We start from the raw sequence: 13,141 nt of genomic DNA, 5'->3' as shown, positions 1-13,141 counted from the left end.
TATCATCATCATAAGACCTGTTTTACAGGGTTGAAGTGAACGTTAGAATATGTCTATGTAGTAAAATACTTGATTTTATTTTTATGTTAAGTCCTACATGACTTTTTCTTTAGTTCCTCCATGCTCATTCTAATAAAAATTATAAATTCCAAAATGTAATCGTGGTGAATTTAGAATAATGTTTTTTAGAACTTTCAATAATAAAAATAGAAATTGGGTTTCTTGAGGGTAGGGATAATTTAATAATTATAATTTTATACCAAACACCCCAAAGATACTTGACAGGGACTCACATATTTATTCAGTAAATATACATTAAAAAAATTGAAAGTGCTACTCTGACTTGGCACAATTTAAACTGTGATAGGATATGCCCTTCCCCTTTTCTTTCTTTTTTTTTTTTTAAAGATTTATTTATTTATTCTCCCCCTAAAGCCCCAGTAGATAGTTGTATGTCATAGCTGCACATCCTTCTAGTTGCTGTATGTGGGATGCGGCCTCAGCATGGCCGCAGAAGCGGTGCGTCGGTGAGCGTCCGGGATCCGAACCCCGGCCGCCAGCAGCGGAGCGCGCGCACTTAACCGCTAAGCCACGGGGCCGACCCTCCTTCCCCTTTTCAATTCAAAAAAATACTATAAAAAACCAATGCAGACAAAATATTATGGGCAGAGTCACTAATGGTTAAGAAAAAAAAAAAAAACAAAAACCTACACACATTTGCATTGTGGTAAATTTATTTGTATCTAATCTATTTCTAACATGAGTTTCTATGAAAATACTCTCTTTAGTTGTCCTTATAAATATATATTTTATATCACTAAAATCTAAAAATGAGATTTCAAAGAGCTGTTCTTATTTAACAGCATTATCTCTATTGCAACGGGGAGAGTTGAATTCAAATAACATAAAACAGAAATTTAAGCCACATTTTATATTCAACTGAGAATTTTATGCAGTAGAGTTTAGTTATTTCAGGCTGCGCTAAAGCCAGACTATTGGTTTATACCTTTTCTCCAACACTTACTAATTGTGTTACCTTGCTTAAGATCTCTAAGTTTCTGTTCTCTCATTTATATAATGTGACTGCTAATATTAGCTATTTCTAAGAATTACGTGAGTACTGAATGAGATACCTGGGCACTTAGTAAGCCTACAACAAGTGCATTTATCAGTGTCATCATCAGTATCACTTTAATTATATTTAGGCATGTTTTTCAATTAGATAAGTGAGTAAAATTAATCCAATGCTGACAATTTCTCACTCTTTAGAACAACACTGATCTGCTTCTTTAATGAAAAATACAGTGTTCCTTCAGTAATGTCATAGACCATATTACTCACTGTTTTTATTATTATTAACACTGGTATTCTCTTTATGCATCCTTACAGGTTAAAATCTATTATATGCCATTTGTAATCCCAAAAGATTTACAAATCAAATTTTTTTGCTTATTGATTTTGTTTATATTTTGCTCATTTGTTCACTGATCTCAAAGTAATTTTAATTCATTTAGTAATACGGCTAGGGCAGAACTGATGTCATACTTTTTAAAGTCCTTATTTATCTCACATATGTGGGATGGTTTTGGTCCATACATATCAGTGATTGATTACTGAATGATAGGAATGTTATGTTTTGTATGCTTTATGCTTTATGGGTTATGCTTTATCTTTCTAAAATAAAATTCAAAACACGTTTAGCTCCTAGGTTTCAGAAAATGGAGTACAGACTTTTTTGTTTCACGAAGTTATTTTCATCTAAGTGCACATTTATACATTTCATATGTGAATAGTAAATGAAGTCTAATACTTATACTATGCACAATAAATATGTAAATCTAATAAGCGAACCAACTTTCAAGAAGTACAACAATTATTTTAATTGATGATACATTTTACATTGCAATGAATAGTTTAGGCACCAGGTTAATGTTATTCCAAATCATTCCTGTTTGTTTTTGAAGTATCACTTCTAAAATGACACTATAAATCAAGAAAATATATTTAATTCATACATATGTAAAACAATTCCATGTCTTAATATATTTTTTATCACTTATACTCTAATAGAAATAGCATTTGGAGGCAAAGGGCTTGGTTATAGGATTATTCCTATGTAACTTAACTTCTTTTTCTTGTTTTTTTATTTTTGGTGAGGAAGATTGGCCCTGAGCTAACATCCACTGCCAATCCTCTTCTTGTTGCTGAGGAAGATTGTCCCTGGGCTGACATCTGTGCCCATCTTCCTCTATTTTGTATGTGGGAGGCCACTACAGCATGGCTTGATGAGTGGTATGTAGGTCTGCGCCTGGGATCCAAACCTGCAAGTCCTGGGCCACTGACACCAAGTGAGGGACCTTAACTGCTATGCCACCGGGCTGGCCCCTTTATTTAACTTCTTTAAACTTTCTTTTTCTTTTCTATACAATGGGAGATATTGATAATCCAAATGCCTGCTTTTTCACCATTAGGCAGTGTATTGTTTTTGTGTCTGTGTCTGTTCATATGTGTAAATGTACTTACTAAAATTTATTAATAGGACAGGCATTGTAAAATTCACTCCAGGAATGCTTTATATGAATGCTTCTCTTTCAATTCATCATTGAGATAGAGGTTGGTAATTCATAAAAATTTTAAAAATCTGATCCTAACTTGAATAAACATCTGATTTACATATATACAATTTTTTGAATAATGATGAGCAATTGTTATACCGCTTCCATTTTATATTAAATAAGAACTTTGTGTCCCCAGAAGTTGATCTAGTTCTTATAGATACATAATTTATGATAAGCTCCCACATAATAATAACCAGTATAGCAAGCCAAATTTCACAGTATTCATTGACAAGGACATATTGACAGAGAAGAGCCTGTCTGAAAGTTTATGAAAAACATACAAAGAATACATAGTACATAATGGGGTGAGAGGAAGTGTGTTTGAAATGTGGAAAAAGAAAGAGAGAAATGAAAGAAAATAAACACAGAAGTTAAACCTGGAAGTATGTAATAAAGAAATAATGACAAGGCAAAGGGGTCTGACTTTGTGTTTCTTTCAGTCAGTTATTCTTGATTTTTCTTTTTAATGAGTATTTCTAGAACAGATTCAACAGAGAACTTTAGCTAATATTCTAATGGTATGTTGAGCTAGATTGATTTCTCCCGTATTAACATACATATCTCTGGCCTCTGTTTTCCTTTCGGTCAGAGAATGATTTTTTTAAACTTATTTTCTCTTATTATGGTGTTCTCCTCCAGAACCCTCAATTCAAATCTGTTTGTGGGCAAAACAAACGGTGCTTAATATAGTAGATAATTTAATCCCACTCTGATTCAGGAAGCAGCTTACACGGCTCAGGGCATACATTGCAGTCAAGTATGAGTCAGCTGTTACCTACACATAAGATATATTTTAAATATATATTGTATTCCTAGTTCTATAAAAAATTCTGACAAAGATGCAATATTTCATTTTAGGAAAATCATGACCTAAATAGGTATTCTTAACATTTTTTTCTGACAGTAATTTTTTTAAACCCATACCTCATTAATAATATTATTAATTATAATTATATCCAGAATTTGTTCATCTGAGCTTCCATGACTCTACTGCATTTAACTGCTAAACTACAACATGTATTCCCTCTGTAGACACTTTCTACCCTGCCAGTTTCTATTTTTAATTTATCTCAATGGAGGAGTATATTTTATTTTATAATTTTAGGGATGTGCATGTGGGTATAATGGCTAACTATGACTCTTGGGATCACACATTAACTGACCTCAAAGGAGTTTAAGGATTTTTTTCTTAGTTCAACAAAAATGGTGAGTCTTTTATAAATTAACAAAATGAAGCAATACAAAAGAAGGATTAGAAAGAAAAATCACCCACTTTCACTGCCCAAAATAAGAAAATTACATTCAGCTTTTTAAAGCACTTTTCATATAAATCATATTCACGTATCTTTGAAACGCCTACTCCTACTTTTCACCTACATTGTTCTGTAGTTATTAATACTAGTTATGAATGGTGGTGAAGAATTACATTTCAAAATCTTACTGAATAATATGTTGAAATAAATTGTGTATTCTCTCAGGAATAGAAGTTACTTGTTTTTATAGCACATTGACTAAAGAGGAGAATCTTAGTCTTGTCAGTTCAGACTAGAGATATAAGGTTTATCAAAATTAAGAATCTACTAAATCTGCTTCCTGATGAGATGCAGTGAAAGGGGACAAAACAAGCTGTATTAGTTCCAGATTCTAAATGAGGACTGTGTGAGAGACTAGTTTCCTAAAGGTCCTGGGAATTTATGAAATTAAAACCCATCGAGACTATCATTAAGTTAACATAGCTGTTGTGTTCACTGGGTCCCCTGGGAAGCAGACACTGAGAAGGAGTTAGGAGTGTAAGAGGTTTAGTGAGAGGCAGTGCCTGTGAAAGATAAAAGGGAGATGATTAGCAGGATTCGATAGGGAAAGTCTTCAGCAGCACTGGGCATGTAGAGGCTTAGATCGTGATGCAGATATGACAAATTCTCAGCAGCCTAGTGGGAGCTCCAGAACAAAGATTGCCCACTAGAGCAGTCCTGCATTAGGCAAAAACATCCATACTCCGGTACATCTAACAGGTTCAGTAATCGGCTGATCTGTCCAGCTCACTGGTGATTTCTTTTTTGACTGAAGATCTGAGCAGCACACCTCCATGTGTAGCAGAGTCTATCTCTTGCAACACGCATTTTGGCAGCAGCTACTCCAACTTTCCTGTGGACCACTCTTTCTGAGGGAAAACTTAAAAGAGAGAAGGTAGTGGGATAAATGACAACCCTCACCACTTTAGTGAGTCCTGGGGTGTAACTGGTATTCACCATCTCCCTTCTCCACTAACCATTCTAAATTCCCTTTGCTAGTCTCAGCGGCTTACCTGGTGGTGTAACTCGAATCCTCATTCCTAATGGGACTGAGCTCCTGGAAATCATTCCCTTGTTAGGCTGGGGTTGCTCCACTTATCCTTTGTATTCACAGTTGGGAAGGGAGTAACAGTAGGCTCCCAAGGGGATCACTTGAATTCCACACATAGTCTTCCTTCTCCTCATTAACAGCAGTCTCACTTCATCCTGCTGATAAGGGTCAATTATTCCTACTTATATGGTGACTCCTCTTCTTGTCTGTAAATACCTAGAAAAAAGTCAGAAGTGCCCGGGTGACAGCCATATCATAACCCAATAGAGCCCTTGTATTGTGCTTGGCTAGAGAAGATTCCATTTCTGGACTAGGATCCTGAAGATCCCACAGTTGTGAGATGGGAAGCCTAAGTCCTCAGTGGGTAATGGAGAATAATTGGTAAGTGGGGCACTCATTCTTCCAACCCCGGGGTCTCGTCCCACGCATTCTTCCTACTGGGGACACAGGCCTTATAGAGTTCTCTGATTCAGTGCGTATACCTCATTTTGGGGGATACTGCCTCCAAGAAGGCACAGCAGCTACACCTACAGTAAGCCATTCCAATGCTTTCTCAAGCCAGTTGCTTCTGGATTGTACAATGTATGATAAAATCAGTGGATTCCGTGGTAATGGGCCTACTCCTATAGTTCCTTTGCTATAAAGTGGGCTTTCTGCCCAGATGCTATGTTTTGTGGAATTCTGTGCCTTTTGATCAGGTATCTGTAAGTTCCAAGACAGTGTTACTGGCAAGGCTCTACAGATCAAGCCCTTTTGGCTGCCAATTTGACTTGAAGAGCCCTTGGCTTCTGGTGTTTACGTGTTACCAACTGACCTCTATTGTTTTGGGGCCCCATGATCCCCTTTCCTATCAATGAGTCAAATTCATTAACAGCCTTTCCTGTCATCAGCCCTGGCCTGCAGAGGAAAACTACCATGGAACTTCTTAGTGTCCCTCTCATCAGCATATTCTTGATAGTCTCAGTGAACAGTGAGTTATCTACATCTTCTTATGTAACGTGACCCTCTGGTGAGTCTTTTGGCCTCACAAAATAGATCCATTCCAGCATGCCCAATTCCCTGAGCCTTTCAATCCCTTCCTCTACCATTTGCGATGGCAATTATGGCACTTCAACTTTACTCAGGATAAGTCGCACTTTCTCCACGTTTCTAGAAGCCACTTTGGTGGAGAGGTTGTACCATGCCCTGCAGTACTTTTCAGGATGTTAAGTTCTGTGTCTCAAGTGCATGAGTTCAAGTCAATAGTCTTTCCCTTATCTAGTCCTATGTCCAGCCCCCTTGATTAAGCACCCTCAGAATCTAGTTCCACAGGTACTCCCTCAACTTCTGTTAACATGAGCTAATTCTTGTAGCTCCTCTGAAATGCAGTAGTTTCCTTCTTTATCAGGCCCAGATATTGCTGGCTGAGTTACACTGGTACTTAACCTTAGTTATCCGTCTGGCAGCCAGGAGATGAGGTAAGACAAGTCTTGATAGGCTCCTACTGACTTCTGGGGAAGAAGCCTCTGGAGTGCCTCTGGATAGTGACATTTTCTTAGGCCCTGGAGAGTGCTATCTTTTAACAGAAAGGTCACCTCTTCAGACTTTGAGGATACAGAAGAGTCTGGGAAGCCCAAATCCTAAGGGACATGCACCTAGGTGTCCCCATCCCATGTTTTAGAGCCCCAGTTTTTCCAAAAAATCTTGGTACAACAGATTACTTCAGTTGAATATTTAATTGTCTTTGAAGCTCTGTAACTTTATTAAATCCTGAGGTTGGATTAACCTTTTTCTGCTCTCCTGTTGTAATCAATAAGGGCCGCTTTGTAAGCTACCAGTGAGGCTCTAAGGCCCTTGCTGTTAGTTTTCCATTATTTAAATATTTTCCTCAGCTTTTCATTATTCCTCCATCAGCACTGTTAATAACAACCGTTTAGTCTCATTGTCCTGGTATGCATGATTTCCCTTGTATTTTTCAAAATCCTAAATCACTGCAATGACTGGGGCCTTCTCCTCCACCAAAACATTCTCTCAACTCCATAAGTCACTACCAGTGAGAATTATAGCAATTGAGGCACCACTTTGTGCTGGGGATTATCCGTGTCTCACAAAGCCCCTGTAACATGGTCCTTGTTCCCACAAAGCAATAAGTAATGCAGTCTCCAAACCCCACTTCCGGGACTGCTGTGTTAAATCCTCTGAAAAGTAAATGCTAACACAGAACTGTGAATGGAAGAGGTCTATTGGGGGGTTTTGCTTGTGAAAGATAAAGGGAGGATGAAGCAGGATTGGTTAAGGAGAACCTCAGATAATGATGCAAATGTGTCTTGGCCAACCCAATGGAGAGCTGCAAAGCAAAGATTAACTAGTAAAGGAGCTGCGTGGTAGACAGAAATGCCCAGGTCCTAGAAATCATGATGTGCTTACTCAGTGGCTAGAGTTGCCAGGGAAGCGCATCGCCTCAGATGGAAAACTATGTAAGAAAGTGGGTATATGCCAAAGCCTTTTGAGATGTTGGGAATGCTGTTTCTTGGCTTTGGTGTTGAGAGCAATCAGGCAGGAAGCCAATAGAGACCTTATGTGGTGGCCCCTGAAATCATTAACAGCTGGAGGCTGTCAGCTAACTGTACTCTTTGAAGGTAACCGGCAAGTACTTTCTTGATGGGATGTCTGAGCAGAGTGTACCTCCTTGGCTGGCACATACATAGTCATGAATAAAATGGCTGAAACTAGTTAATTGTATTGCACATACAAAACAACTAAGTTATTTGGTATATATTTTATATTTTTGTTGATTGCTATGGCATTTGCAATCTAAGTTAGGAAAATCCATTAAGAAACATAATTTTATTATTATGATTGTGTTTTTTGCTTATTTAACTATACATAAATCACAAAGCACAAGAATAATTACCATTTTAAATGTATTTAAGCAAGTCACATAGGACCAGAAACACCTGTGGTAGTTGATTACATAAAGCAAAAACGGCAAAACTGGACGTATATATTTCAATGTACTTGTCTAATATTCTAGAAGCATTTCGTTTAGAGCAATGATGCTATTTAAAAAAGAAATTCTACATCTCCTATTAGCTTGAGACTGATTATAAACATGAAATAGATAAATCATAGCTTGCAAATGATACTAAATATAACACATAAGTGAAAGCAAGCGTTGACTTCAATAACTTTTTAGTTCATTTTAGCAAGCAATTTTTCAGCTTTGTATTGCAATAGACAGAATGCTAAGATTGAATAGTTAAATGAAATCAGTGCCTTCAACGAGATTTCATTCTAAGTCCTGTAAGAAAGGTGCTCACTACTATGGGGTTTCACCTAGAGACCTTAGGTATCTGGGGAGATGAGAAAAGCTTGACAAAGGAGGTGAGATTTGAGAAGAGACAGAATAAATGTATCAGATTTCAATAAGAGAAAGAAAGATAGGAAGCATGTTTAGAGGAGGAGATGACAAGACCAAGACCATATATAAATTACAAAATAGGAAATTCTTAGAAAATACAAAAAATCCTTGTTTCCTTGGATTCTAAGAGTTGGCGTATAAAATGCAATTAAGTCTTAGGTTAAGGTTAGAGTGTTGAATGACAGGCTAAGCATCTTTCCACAGGGCACATTTGAAATCATGAGTCTTTATTACAAATATATAATCCAAGGTGGAGCTTGTTTTAAAATGTTTTGAGAGGGAAAGGATTTAAGTGCTTTTAAATTCAAATTGTAGCACTATCTGGGTGCAGTTTCAGCCGTATGTAAGCATAATGGACATATTCTGGACACAAAAAGAACGACTATGTCCCTTCACTCAGGAAGTTCAGAGTCATTCAACAGATTAATTGCTGGATCTTGGGGATCTTTAGCTTAGATCTTAGCTAAATCAGAGGGGAGATCTAGGAGTACATAATAAAGCTAAGAGAATATTATTCATTTAAAGTTACAATGCAATATAAAAACAGGGAAACAAGTTGCATTTGTGCCAGAAGAAAACACAAAGCACACAACTAAGAACCACTAGGAAGAATTAAATTCCAAGAGTACAAGTTACTAATAAAATATTTAACACTTTTGCTATATATAGTTAAAATCTATGTCACTTATTGGCTTTAAAATATGGTTTCCACCAAAACTATTAAAATTTCTACTGCATTGGAATTAATTAGAAGTAATGAAAGGGTTTGAGCAGTCTAAAGATGGGAAGAGGATAGTACAAAAGCCAGAGAAGGATGTGTTCATAAGCCCATAATTGTGTTAGTGGTAAGGTAAAACTTTACTTGTAAAATTTTTAAATTCTTTTCCACCAGTCCAAAGAAGATATTTTATTTCTTTATAAATAGTTATTGTTACTTTGTTCATTTATTCATGATTGAAATAAGCTTTATCAGTCTGCCTCTACTACTCAAATAAGGCACCTGTGATCACATCCTTACATCTTCCAGAAATAGACACTATCTTAAAGGAATTAAAAAAATTTTTTTTACTGTAATTACCTTGAAATTTCAACTATTGTAAAATGAATAGAAAGTCTCAACAGGTTAGTCAATCTTAATTCAACATACAAAATAGATTAAAACAAATACAATGGTGCAATGACAGTAACGTTTTACTGAGGACATTATCAATTTCCACTATTTAATGTTTACTGTGCTGTGCCATTGTAAGCATCTCAAAATTAAAGCCCATTTTTTGTCCTTCCAATACATAAGTCATGTATATTAAAACTTAACTTGGCAAAGATGGTCACAAATTAGAAAATGTAAGAGCACAGAAGATTTCGCTGAGCCCTACCCTCTGGGTCCTGACTCAGGCCTTTGGCCTGCCATCCCTGGGGCCACACTGCTGCTGCACCATACCCCCTGGGCCCAGGCTACTGCTGCACCCTGTCATTCTGGGCCTATGCCACTGTGACATCCTGCCCCCTTCATGCCCCCATCGCCTAAGTCACAGCAGTAAACCTCAGAGACACAGACCCTAGTTCTGTGGGCTATTAGTACATGCTCGCACTTCAGACACTGGTACCACTGCCACAGCAACTGTGCCTGTATCCCAGGTGCCTTGGTAGTTCTGCGTATTCCTGATCCCAGGACACTGGTTCTACTGCTGCTGTGAATGCCAGTGTACCAGACATGATATTAAGAAGGATCTTCTCAACAAGAAATTCTCTCTACAAGCAAAATGGAGAACAGGAGGACCAAGAAGCCTTCATCAATGAGGATCCCACAACTCTAGTCATCACTGCTACTGCAGACACCTTGGTCACCAAGAACATCCTCAGTCTTTACCAACAATGGCCACAAATGAAGGAACTAGGAGATTACACCACCGCACCCTCCCTGGAGGGGGTGCACTCATCCAGCCAGTGCCCTCTCAGCCACTTTCAGGTGAAAATCTATCCACAATGAAGCCAGTCCAAACAGGCTACAAGATGTGACTACTTTCTCAATAGCACAGATAGTAATACAAAGCCACTAGAAATACATGAAAAGGCAAGAAATCATAATGCCACCAAAGAAACACAATAATTTTTCAGTAACTTATCCCAAAGAATGGAGAGCTACAAGTTACCTGAAAAAGAACTCAAAATAATTTTAAGAAACCTCAGCAAGCTTCAAGAAAACACAGGCAACTCAACAAATACAGTAAAATAATGTATGAACAAAACTAGAAGTTCAGCAAAGAGATGAGAATCATAAAACAGAACCTAAAGGAAATTCTGGAGCAGAAAACACAATAAATAAATGAAAAAATGCAATAAAGAGCTTCAACACCAGAATTGATCAAGCAGAAGAAAGAATCTGTGAACTTGAAAACAGATCTCATAAAATTATCCAGTCAGAGGAGAAAAAAAGAAATAGGAATGAAAAAGAATGAAGTACACTTATGCAATCTAAGGGACAATCGAAAGAGAAAATACTATCACTATCAAAAGAGAAAATGCAACATTTCGGGAGTCTAGAAGGAAAAAAGAAAGAGAAAGGGGCAGAAATCTAGTTTAAAGAAATAATGGCAAAAAATTCTCAAATCTGGGGAGAGATATGGAGATCCAGGAGCATTAAACTCCAAGATCTCCAAACAGATTAAACCCAAAGAGATCTTCACCAAGACACCTTATAACCAAACTCTCAAAAAATCAAAGCCAACAAGAGAATTTTGAAAGCCACAAGAGGAGAAAATCTCATCACACACAAGGGAACCCCGATAAGGTGATCAGCTAACTTCGCACAGAAACTTTGCAAGTACAGGAGAGAGTGGGATGATGTATTCAAAGTGCTGAAAGGAAAAAAAATCTTTCAATTGAGAATACTTTATCCAGCAAAGTTGTCCTTCAGAAATGAAGGAGAGATAAAGATTTTCCCAGGCAAAAGCTGAGGTAGTTCCTCATCACTAGACTGGTCTTACAAGAAATGCTAAAGAGTGTTCTTCAAGCTGAAATGAGGAGACTAATAAGTAACATGAGAACATATGAAAGTTTAAAGCCACTGGTAAGGGTAAATATATAGTCAAATTCACAATACTCTACTACTGTAATGGTGGTGTGCAAATCACTTTGAGCTCTAGTAAAAAGGTTAAAAGACAAAAGTCTTAAAAATAACTATAGCCACAATATCTTTTTAATGGATAGATAAAACAAAAAGATGTAAGTTGTGACATGAAAAACAAAATCGAGGGGAAGTAAAAGTGTAGGGTTTTTGTATGCGATTAAAATTATCAGCTTAAAATGGACTGTTATAATATGTTTTATTTAAGCCTCATGAAAATTGCAAAGCAAAAATCTATAGTAGATACACAAAAGATAAAGAGAAAAGAATCAAAGCATACCACTACAAAAAGAAATCAATCACAAAGTAAGACAGCGACAGAGAAAGAGAGAAACAAAGGAACTACAAAACAATCTGAAAATAGTTAACAAATTGGCCTAGTAAATCCTTACCTATCAACAATCACTGCAAATGTAAATGGATTAAATTATCCAATCAAAAGACAGATTAGCTGAATAAATTAAAAATAAAGACAGGATGCAACTATATGCTGCCTATAAGAGACTCACTTCAACTTTAAGGACGCTCTGAGACTGAAAGTGAAGGGATAGAAAAAGATATTCCATTCAAATATAAACAAAAAAAGAACGAGGGTAACTATACTTAAATCAGACAAAGTAGACTGTGAGTCGAAAGCTGCAACAAGAGACAAAGAAGGTCAGTATATGATGACAATGGGTCAATTCATCAAGAGGGTATAATAATTGTGAATATCTATGTACCAAACTTTGGAGCACCTGAATATAGTAAGCAATTAACAGATCTCAAGACTGAAATAGACAGCAATAGTAGGAGACTTCAATACCACACTTTCAACATTGGAGAGATGATCTAGAAAGAAAATCAATAAGGAAATGATGGACTTGCATGATACATTAGACCAAAGGACCTGACAGACATATACAGAACATTCATCCAATAGTAGCAGAATATACATTCTTCTCAAGCACACATGAAACATGCTTCAGGATCAATCATATGTTATGTCACAAAACAAGTCTGAATAAATTTAAGAAGACTGAAATCATATCAAGTATCTTTTCTGACCACAATGGTATGAGACTAGAAAACAATAACATAAGAAAAGCTAGAAATTAACAAATACGTGGAAATTAAACAACACACTCCTAAACCACCAATAGGTCAAAGAACAAATCAAAAGAGACATCTAAAAAATATCTTGAGACAAATGAAGTGGACACATACATAACAAAATCTGTGGGATGAAGGAAAAGCAGTTTTAAGTGGGAAGTTTATACCGATAAACACCTACATTAAGAAAAAAGAAAGATCTCAATAGAACAATCTAACTTTACACCTCAAGGAACTACAAGAAGAGGAACAAACCAAGCCTAAACTTGGCATAAAAAAGGAAATAATAAATATTAGAGTGAAAATAAATAAAATAGAGACTAGAAAGACAACAGAAAATATCTATGAAAGTAAGAGCTGGTTTTTTGAAAAGTTAAACAGAGTTGACAAACCCTTAGCTAGACTATGAGAAAAGAGTGAAGACTCAAATAAAATCAAAAATAAAAGAGAAGACTTTACAATTGATGCCACAAAAATACACAGGATCATAAGAGACTACTACAAAAAATTATATGTCAACACATTGGGCAACCTAGAACAAATAGGTAAACTCCTAGAAAC

This window comes from Diceros bicornis, chromosome 21 (assembly GCF_020826845.1).
Source record: "Diceros bicornis minor isolate mBicDic1 chromosome 21, mDicBic1.mat.cur, whole genome shotgun sequence".
Classification (NCBI taxonomy): domain Eukaryota; kingdom Metazoa; phylum Chordata; class Mammalia; order Perissodactyla; family Rhinocerotidae; genus Diceros; species Diceros bicornis.
Note: the sequence above shows the minus strand (reverse complement) of the source record.